At 40.5% G+C, this 9,506-nt stretch overlaps 1 protein-coding gene across 4 annotated transcripts in view; it reads right to left on the minus strand.

Annotated features, from left to right (window-relative positions):
- The window catches only part of Trpc5 (transient receptor potential cation channel subfamily C member 5), a 320,316-nt gene that overhangs the window by 78,975 nt on the left and 231,835 nt on the right, over nt 1-9,506 (minus strand). The gene's annotated exons all lie outside the window — the stretch shown is intronic.

Genomic DNA, 9,506 nt, shown 5'->3' on the forward strand with positions numbered 1-9,506 from the left:
TTTGCATTCTGTTTGCCAGTATCTTATTAAGGATTTTTGCATTAGTGAGATTGCCCTATAGTTCTCTTTTACAGTTGGGTCTTTCTCTGCTGTGGGGATCAAGGTGATGTTTGCTTCCAGGAATGATTTCGGAAGTATTGCTTCCCTTTCAATTTCATTGAAGAGTTTAAACAATAGTAGCAGTAGTTCCTCTCTAAATGTCTTGTAGAATTCAGCAGTGAAGCCATCAGGACCTGGGCTTTTCTTGGTTGGTAAGTTTTTATTTATGTTTTCAATTTCATTGATTGATATTGGGTTGTTTAGAATTTTCAGGTCTTTTTCATTCAACTTTGGTAATTCATATGTGTCTAGGAATCTGTCCATTTCTTCTGTGTTTTTCATCTTATTGGCATATAGTTTCTGGAAGTAGGTATTGATGATTCTCTGGATTTCTGCTGGGTCTGTTGTAATTTCACCCTTTTCATTCCTAATTGCATGGATTTGGGCCTTTTCTTTCCTTTTTCTGATAAGGTTGCCTAAGGGCTTTTCAATTTTGTTGATTCTTTCGAAGAACCAACTCTTGGCTTTATTGATTTTTTTGTATTGTTTTCTTAGTTTTCTGCCCTGATCTTTATAATTTCCTCCCTTGTATGAGCTTTGGGTTTGTCCTGCTCTTCCCTTTCTAGAGGCTTGAGTTTCAGCTTTAGGTTGTTCAATTGGGCTTGCTCTGTTTTCCTGATATGATTATTCACAGCTATGAATTTCCCTGCTAAGACTGCTTTCATTGTGTCCCATAGATTCCGATATGTTGTATTGCCATTGTCATTTATTTGAAAGAACTGTCTGATTTCTTCTTTAATTTCCTCTGTGACCCATTGGTTATTCAGAAGTGTGTTGTTCAATTTCCATGTGTTTATGAAGTTTTTGTAGTTTCTTTTGCTATTGATCTCCAATTTCATCGCACTATGATCTGATAATATACAAGGGATAACTTCAATTCCTTTGCACTTACCTAAATATGTTCTGTGAGTGAGTGTGTGGTCTATTTTGGAGAATGACCTGTGTGCAGCTGAAATGAATGTGTATTCTGATTGTGTGGGGTGAAACACTCTGTAAACATCTGTTAAGTTCATATGTTAAGAGTTTGATTGAGTTCTAGGATTTCATTGCTTGTTTTTTGTCTAGTTGATCTATCTATTTGTGACAGTGGCGTATTGAGGTCCCCCACTACTGTTGTATTAGTGCTTATATGGTTTTTCATGTCCATTAGTATTTGTTTTACATAGTTGGGTGCACTAGTGTTTGATGCATAGATATTTATGATTGTCATCCCTTCCTTTTGGATTGTTCCCTTTACAAGGATATAGTGTCCTTTTTTGTCTCTCTTAATCAGTGTGGGTTTGAAATCCACTTGATCTGAAAAGAGGATAGCTACTCTTGCTTTTTATTGGGTTCCCGTCACATGGAGTATTATTTTCCACCCTTTAACTTTCAGTCTATGAGTTTCTTTTTGAATTAAGTGTGTTTCTTATATGAAGCATGTTGTTGGATCTTGCTTCTTGACCCATTCTGCCAGTCTATTTCTTTTGATTGGTGAGTTGAGACCATTAACATTGACGGTCATAACTGATACGTATTGAGTTATCATTGTCATGACATTTTCCTTTTGTTTGATCCTCCCCCTTTGCTTTTAGTTTCTTGTCATGCCCAGTGAATTCATTCTGCTTGGCTTCCTGGGGATGTGATATTTTCCTAGGATTTTGTCCAAAATTTTTTGGAGTGGTGGTTTGTTATTCATGAAGTTCCTAAGGTGCTCTTTGTCATGAAAGTATCTTATTTCACCATCAATTTTGAAAGATAGTTTTGAAGGGTACATTAATCTGGGTTGGAAGTTGTTTTCCTTTAGAGCTTGAAACACATCACTCCAAGCTCTTCTTGCCTTGAGGGTTTGCACTGAGAAGTCTGCTGTGATTCTGATGGGCTTTCCTTTGTATGTGATTTGTTTCTTTTCTCTAAGTATTTGTAGAATTTTGTTCTTCTGTTGGGTTTCTGTAACCTTAACTATTATATGCCTATGTGTAGTTATTTTTTGATCAAGGCTAGCTGGAGTCCTATATGCCTCACTTATCTGTATGTCAAATTCTTTTCCTCTGCTCGGGAAGTTTTCTGCCATCACTTTTGTAAACAGTTTTTTTATGTCATCTGCACTCTCTCCTTTTTCTTCATTGACTCCAATCAGTCTTATGTTGTTTTTCTTTGCATCGTGTAGCAGCTGCTGGCTTGATTTCTCGTGGTCCCTTAAAATTTTACAGAATTTTTTCTTTTCCTGGTCACTAATTGCAATCTTATCTTCTATATCTGGAATTCTGTCTTCATATTGGCTCATTCTACTGCGTAGACTTTCGATGGAGTTTTTAATCACCTTGAAATCTGTTTGCATCTGTTTTATGTATTCAATTTGTTTCCTATGTTAGCATTCCATCATGTTCCTCAGCTCCTCTATGTTTTTATCTGTATCCTCTCTAGATTTATTAATCATGACTTGTACTATGGGCCCACTCTTTGCTGTTATGTGAGAAATTATTTCTGATTTCATTTTTTCCAGATCCTCTTTTGTTGCGAGTCCAGGGAGTCCAGGTGGTTGAATATCAGAGTGTTCCATCTCATTTCCCTGTGGGCTTGCTGTAGGTGATCTGGAAATCTGGTTCTGTGGCTTGTTTACCTGTCCTCTCATTTTGACGGGTGGGTGGGTGGTGTGGTGTCCATGTTCTTGGCGCCCTCGCAGCTCACCTCCTGTATGCTGGGAGCCACGGCACGCCTACCCAGAAGCCTCCTCCTCCCTGGGAGCTGTGGCTTGCCAATGTGTTGGATTTTGCTTCTTAATCCATTCTGTCAGTCTATTTCTTTTGATTGGTGAATTGAGGCCATTAGCATTGATGGTTATAATTGATAGATATTGATTCATCCTTGTCATGGTGTTTTACTTTTGTTGGCTCTTTTGTTTATTTTTCCCCCTTTCCCTTTAGTTTCTTACCTTGCCTGGTGGCTTCCCTCTGTTGGGCCTCATGGAGTTGTGACCTTCATTATTTTTTTCTAGGATATTGTTTAGAATTGCTTGGAGTGCTGGTTTGGTGTTCATGAAATTTCCCAGGTGTTCTTTGTCATGGAAGTATCTAATTTCCCCATCAATTTTGAAAGATAATTTTGCAGGACACAACAGTCTAGGTTGGACGTTATTTTCTTTTAGGGCTTGAAATACTTTGCTCCATGTTCTCCTTGAGTTGAGGGTTTGTGTTGAGAAGTCTGCTGTGATTCTGATGGGCTTCCCTTTGTAAGTGATTTGTTTCTTTTTTGTAACTGCTTGTAGGATTTTGTTCTTCTGTTGGGTTTCTGGCATCTTGACTATTATATGTCTTGATGTTGATTTTTTCTTGATCATGGTTAGTTGGAGTTCTATATGCCTCACTTGTCTGTATGTCCAATTCTCTACTTCTGTCTGGGAAGTTTTCCACTATTACTTCTGTGAACAGTTTTTTTTTTAATGTCAATTGTACTTTCTCCTGTTTTTTCATGGACTCTTATCAGTCTTATGTTACTCTTCTTTGCATTCTCTAGCAGCTGCTGGATTGATTTCTCATGGTCCCTTACTATTTTTAAGAAATCTCTGTTTTCATGGTCTTTAACCATGATCCTGTCTTCTATATCTGATATTCTATCTTCAGGTTCCCTTAATCTGCTGTGAATACTTCCAATGGAGTTTTTAATCTCCTGGATATCTGTTTGAATCTGTTTCATGGATTCCATTTCTTATATTGGGCGATCATGGTTTCCATTTCTTTCTTATACTGAGTATTCATGGCTTCCAGCATGTTTCTGAGCTCATCTCATTTTTTATCTGTTTCTGTTCTAGAGCTTCTAATCATATCTTTCACTCTGCTCACCATCTCTGTAGATATCTGGGAGATTATTTCTGCTTTGAAGTTTTCTAGAGCCTCATTCATCTGTTTTGTTACTTCCTGTGCTTTTAGTTTAGGGTGTCCAGGTGGTTGATTATTGGACTTTTCTACCTCATTTCCCCTGGGGTTTACCCTTGATAGGGTGGAAGTCTGAGTTTTTCCTTGCTTAAGTGTCTTCTCATTTTTGATTTTGGTACTGTCCTTGGTTTAACTCCTGGGTTGATACTTTGAAATTGCTTATTGTAAGTATCTTTGTTGCCTGTAAGTAGAACCCTTATGGAATGCTTGCTTATCAAAGGCATCTTCCAGATATAGCTGGTCTTTAAGTTTTGAGTCTCTAATGACTCTGAGGCTATCTCATATTCATTATACCAGGAAGGACCAGTGACTAGATCAATAACAACACCTTAGCCCAAGTGATACAATCAGCAACACCATAGCATCAAGTGTATCTTAGAAAATGACATTTTGTGGTAGTTATTAATCTATCACCTTTAATTGTATGAATTAAATCAAACTCCAGGATCAACCCAACATATATTTATAGTGAATAAACTCTTCAGTATAACAACTTTACCCTTTGGGATGGGGAGTTAGAAGGAGTTGTGGAGGAAGGGATATATAGGTAGAAGGATAGGGGAAGGTTAGCAGTGAGGCCAGAGGACACAGGCGAGAGAAGGAAAAAGAGAATAATAGAAAAATAAAGAAGAAATCCAAATGAGGGCCAGAACAGTAACAAAAAGGGAGCTGAACAATGTGGGACAGCAAGAGAGTGAGTGTAAGAGAGAGAGAGAGAGAAAGGAAAGAGACAAGAAAGAAGAAAAAAGGAGAGAAAAACAAAAGTTTGCAAAGAACAGGAAAAAAATTAAAGAGGAGAAAAAAACCCCAATAATACTAATTTTGGAAATAAAAAATAAAAATGAAAATGAAGGGCCTCCTTCAGAATAGGTCTCTGCTGTCACAATAGACAACATGGGTAGCAGTGTGCAGATATAAGTCAATGAGTCTCAGTAAGCCAGTCGGAGATCCGGGAGATTCAGGCAGATTTCTGGCTACAAGTCCCAAGTTGAGCTCCCTGTCCTCCTGTAGGGTTGAACTCTGCAGTGTTGTACTGCAGGTTCCAACTGCCCTTCCCCTGAAGATAGTCCTGGTTCTGATGGGAGGTGATGATCCCTACAACTTACCCAGTATGGTGGTCTGGTGCTCCGGTGCCCCCTGTATCTTGGTAGTGCAGAACCAGGTGGCAGTACAGCCAAGAGGCCAGAGGAGCGGGGGGGGGGGGTCCTGCAGGCTCCGTGGATCGCTGCCAAGGGTGCGGGCTGGATGGGGCCGGTTCCCTGTGACCAGGGACCCCTCTGCGGTGTCCACGGATGTGCCTGGCTGGCGTGGCCTGAATGGGACCCGTCCCCTGTGACCGGGGACTAAGGGCTGAATTTTGAGAAGGCACCCAAGGGGTGAATCACAAGAAAGAAGTTTCCTGACCAGTAACAAGGGTCATCTATTAAAACTCCTCAGCCAACCCAAGTGAGTAGCAGAATCTGAGTGAAAGTAAAAGCTCCCTTGATTATGGATGTCCTTGAATTTGAGGTCCTTTCAAACTTGAAGAAATAGACTCCCAGTTCTATAAATTTGGAATCACTTTGAGATTAGGCCTGACATGTCTGGGTGGTCAAGCTGGACTCCGTAACTATGACTGAGGAGCAAAGATGGAGATGGAGGTTATTGGTTCTTTGCATTTGGCAACTACCCAAAGGACAATGAAAACTCATCAATATGATGAGATGATGACGATGACCAGTGCTGGCCAAAGTAGGTCTGGATTAAGAGAGGGCCCTCTCTGGGAAAAAATTTGAGATATTGGGATCCCAGCATGTGTGAATTTGTAATGGATGAGCTACTGCTGCCAACTGTACCACATGTAGGAAGAGAAGACCCAAGAAAGAATAAAAATGGTTCATTATCCTTGTAGAATATTTCATTTTTCTGCTACTGTTTTGTCACATAGGAATGTAGCCCTGGCCAGAGTCTGTCAGTAACAAACAGGAAATAAGTCTTTCTGTAAAGGGCCAAAAGGAACTCCTTAGCACATATCCTGATGGGCCATAGTGGCTGGGATCATAGTCCAGCGTTACCCTGGCCAGGGACCTTCAGCTGCTGATGGGTCAATCTGCCAACCACACACAAGTACCAGAGTGAAGAGAAGCCAAGAGACGCAAGAGAGAGAGACTTCTCATATGAGTCACCAAACTGTCATGCTTGATAGCATATGGGAGTCTGACTACATGGATGGTAAAAGAATTTCCCAAGAGTAGAATAAATGCAGAGGAAATTTATTTAAGTACAGGGAAATCAGGAGACAGAACAGCACTATAGCCTGAAGGGGATTTTTTTTATGTTAGGAAAAGGGGATGGGTTTGCCCTTCACCATTTGAAACCATGTCCTTGGTTGTGAAGAGCAACCCAGCACACTCCATACTTGTGTTTCTGGGAAAGTTTGTGTTTACACATCTTGAAATGTTAGTTTTTAGACATAGTAAACATGGGACCCAATGTGTTCTCGTTGTCCTACTGTCCATAATGAAAAATGTTTTCAGTGTCCTATTGTCCACACTTTTGACAGTTTTTACACACTAGCAATAAACAGACCTAAATTGAATTTAAGAAAGAAATTCCATTTACAATTGGCATAGTGTCACATGCCTGTAATCTAGGCTACTTGGGAGGCTAAGGCAGTAGGATAAAAAAATCTGAGCCCACCCTCAATAGCTTAGCAACACCTTGTTCATCAAAAAAGGCTGAGAATAAAGCTCAGGGCTAGAGTGCTTGCCTAAAGTACACAAGACCCTGGGTTCGATACCTAGGACCCCCCAATCCATTTATAATCCCATCAGAAAAATACAATTCCTACCAAGGAATATATTTATGAAAGGAAGTGTAAGACTTATACACTGAAAACTACAAGACACTGTTGGATGAAACAAAAAAAAAAGAAATAATTGAAAGACATTGCACATTTGATGGACTAGAAGACTTAATAGAAGTTACACAGCTAGTAAGAGAAAAGCCAGGAGTTGAACTAATGTAAGCTGTAGATTCTATAGTGTTAACCACTCTATTAAACTACTTTACATCCCTTATTCCCCAACAGCTTATGGTTCCTCATTGCTATTAAAATGAGTCTATACTATTTATAATGACCCAAGACTAGGTCATTTTGATCTACTCTCACCCCTGCCTAACTCTCCAGCCTTGCAGTTCAAGATGCAGCCACCTTAAGACTGTTCCCCAGACAAGTCATGTTCTTTTTACCTCTATGCCTTCAGTCCTATTGTTTGTTTTGCTTTGGCTGTTCACTCCTATTCCCTCTCCACCCCTGTACCTAGACAAGTTCTACATCTCTTTTAGTGGTCCACTCAGGTATTGCTGTCTCCAGGAAACTTCCTTTGTATTCTCAATATGCCTTGTTCATATCACTTTTTTTTTGGTACCATGGCTTGAACTCGGGACCTTATGATTGCAAGGCAGGTGCGGTGCCACTAAGCTAAATTCCCGGCCCTGTTTGTATCACTTTTGGTGCTGTCCGGGGGAGCACTGCGACTGCTGCATGACCACATGAGGAATGGGGCTTCTGGGACATGCCAGCAAGCAGGGACAGGGAGCAGGTAGGTTGGGGTGGCATCGGCCTGTCTTGTGACAGTAGACCTACCTTGCGCCCCACCTGCTCAAGTTTGGCTGTAAAATTTCATAGACCAAGTGCTTAAACACTGCACTTGCTCACAATCCATGGATGGTATAATCTGAAAAATGCAGAAAGTTGTATTTCCTAACATCTTTCCCATTGGTCTTACCACAATGAAGTGTCTTTGGGTTAAGGCAGTGATACTATATTTATGTTTGTAGAAAGTGGCAATATATTAAGCTATTAAATACCCCTAGAGTGGGTATGTCATACTAGCCAGCTAAGGGACCTGCCTACCAGCCAAGTTAGAAAATGATGGGGCTTTCCCTAGATTGGGCTCTTGAGTAGTAGCTAGGAAAGGTAAACAAACAAACAAATAAACAACAAAAAAGAGGGGCCTAAGTAAGGACATAGAGGAGGCACTAAAGATCCTAGCTAGCTGATTTAGCCCCAGGCCAGACAGATAGGGGATCCACTTTTTCCATCTGTCCAAATCTTCTGCACAAATCTGCAGAAGGCCTTCAAATATAGTTGTTGTTCACTCTGTAATGTTTCAATTCTGCAATACTTCCAAGTAAGGGCTAAAAATTACAGTATTTTTCCAAACTGTACAGAAATTTTGGAAAAGCCTCAATTTTTCTTTTCCTTTGAGATAAATCTGGGTTTTACATGGAGGGACTCAGTAGCTCTTTGCTCCTCCTAGGAATAACTCTTGACAGGAAGAGTGGCAGGTTCTACGAGAAAGAGCCCATTCCAATACCAGAAAACGGACAAATAGCTTGGATTTTACCTCAGCAGTGTTCTGACTTCGTTCATGGAGTGAGAATTCTCTCCCTAGCCTCTCCAGTCTGCTGTATGTGACTTTTGTTCCTACAGCTGTGTAAATAATCAATTGAATTCACTGACTGTGTCACATGCTGACCCCAAGGCAGAACAGAATTTGACTAGCTAACTGCAAGCAACGAAGTTAAGCCTTTCTAGAAGTACTTCGGAATACCTGCTCTGAGCCTAGCTCTGGTGATTCTAGCCTGCAGAAGCTCCTTGGGACACCAGTCTAACTGGTGTGAAACAAGAGAAAGGGACAATGACAGTTGTATTCAGATACTCTAGTAAGCAGTACAGATGGTAAACATGTCAGGTTCCCAGATGGTTGGCTCTCACAGACTGGTTAAGGCCAATCCCCTGCAAATCCAGAGATTATTTTGCCAAGCAAAGATATGAAAAGAAGTCCATGTCTCTTTAATCTCCTGTTACCATTTTATAAAAGAAGAGGCAGAATAAAAGGTAGTCAGTCAGTCTGGGTCCATTTAATATCAGGACAAGATTACCACTTTCTCCCGAGGCACTGCACATTGGGAACTTAGGGTGTTCAGAAATGGAATAAATCAGCAGGCACTAGAGTCCTAAGGCAAAGCTGAAAAAAAAAATCATGAAATCATTGGAAAATGTTATCATTTCCTTCTGGAAGTCTTCCCTGATTGCTCCAGCCAGAGTTGACCTGTCCCTCCTCCTTGAGCTCAGACCACTTTGCTCTTCCTTGTAGTACCTCTCAGACCCTGCCTTGTGTTACACTTACTTGTCTGTAGCTCCTGTGACTAGGTCTTCTTAGCAGAGGGTAAGCTTCTGTAGGGGAGGAACACTATTGCATATGTCATTTCACACCTCAAAGGACTTTGAAGGCATGTATTGTGTTAAAGTAAAAAAAAATTCTCTCTCCCTCCCTGCTAAAATTTAGACCTGGATTTTCAGCTGCCTAGTGGCGCTTTTCCTCTTGGCTGCACAAGTAGCTGACCCAAACAGAACTCTTTTCCCTCCAAAATACACATGGTTCCTCTTTTCACCTGAATTCTATAGGACCTCAAGGCATTTCTGTAGTTGTAATCTTTTTTTTT

Source organism: Heterocephalus glaber, unplaced genomic scaffold (genome assembly GCF_053883595.1).
Source record: "Heterocephalus glaber isolate CG9 unplaced genomic scaffold, H.glaber_assembly_v1.0 deba00001613, whole genome shotgun sequence".
Taxonomy (NCBI): domain Eukaryota; kingdom Metazoa; phylum Chordata; class Mammalia; order Rodentia; family Bathyergidae; genus Heterocephalus; species Heterocephalus glaber.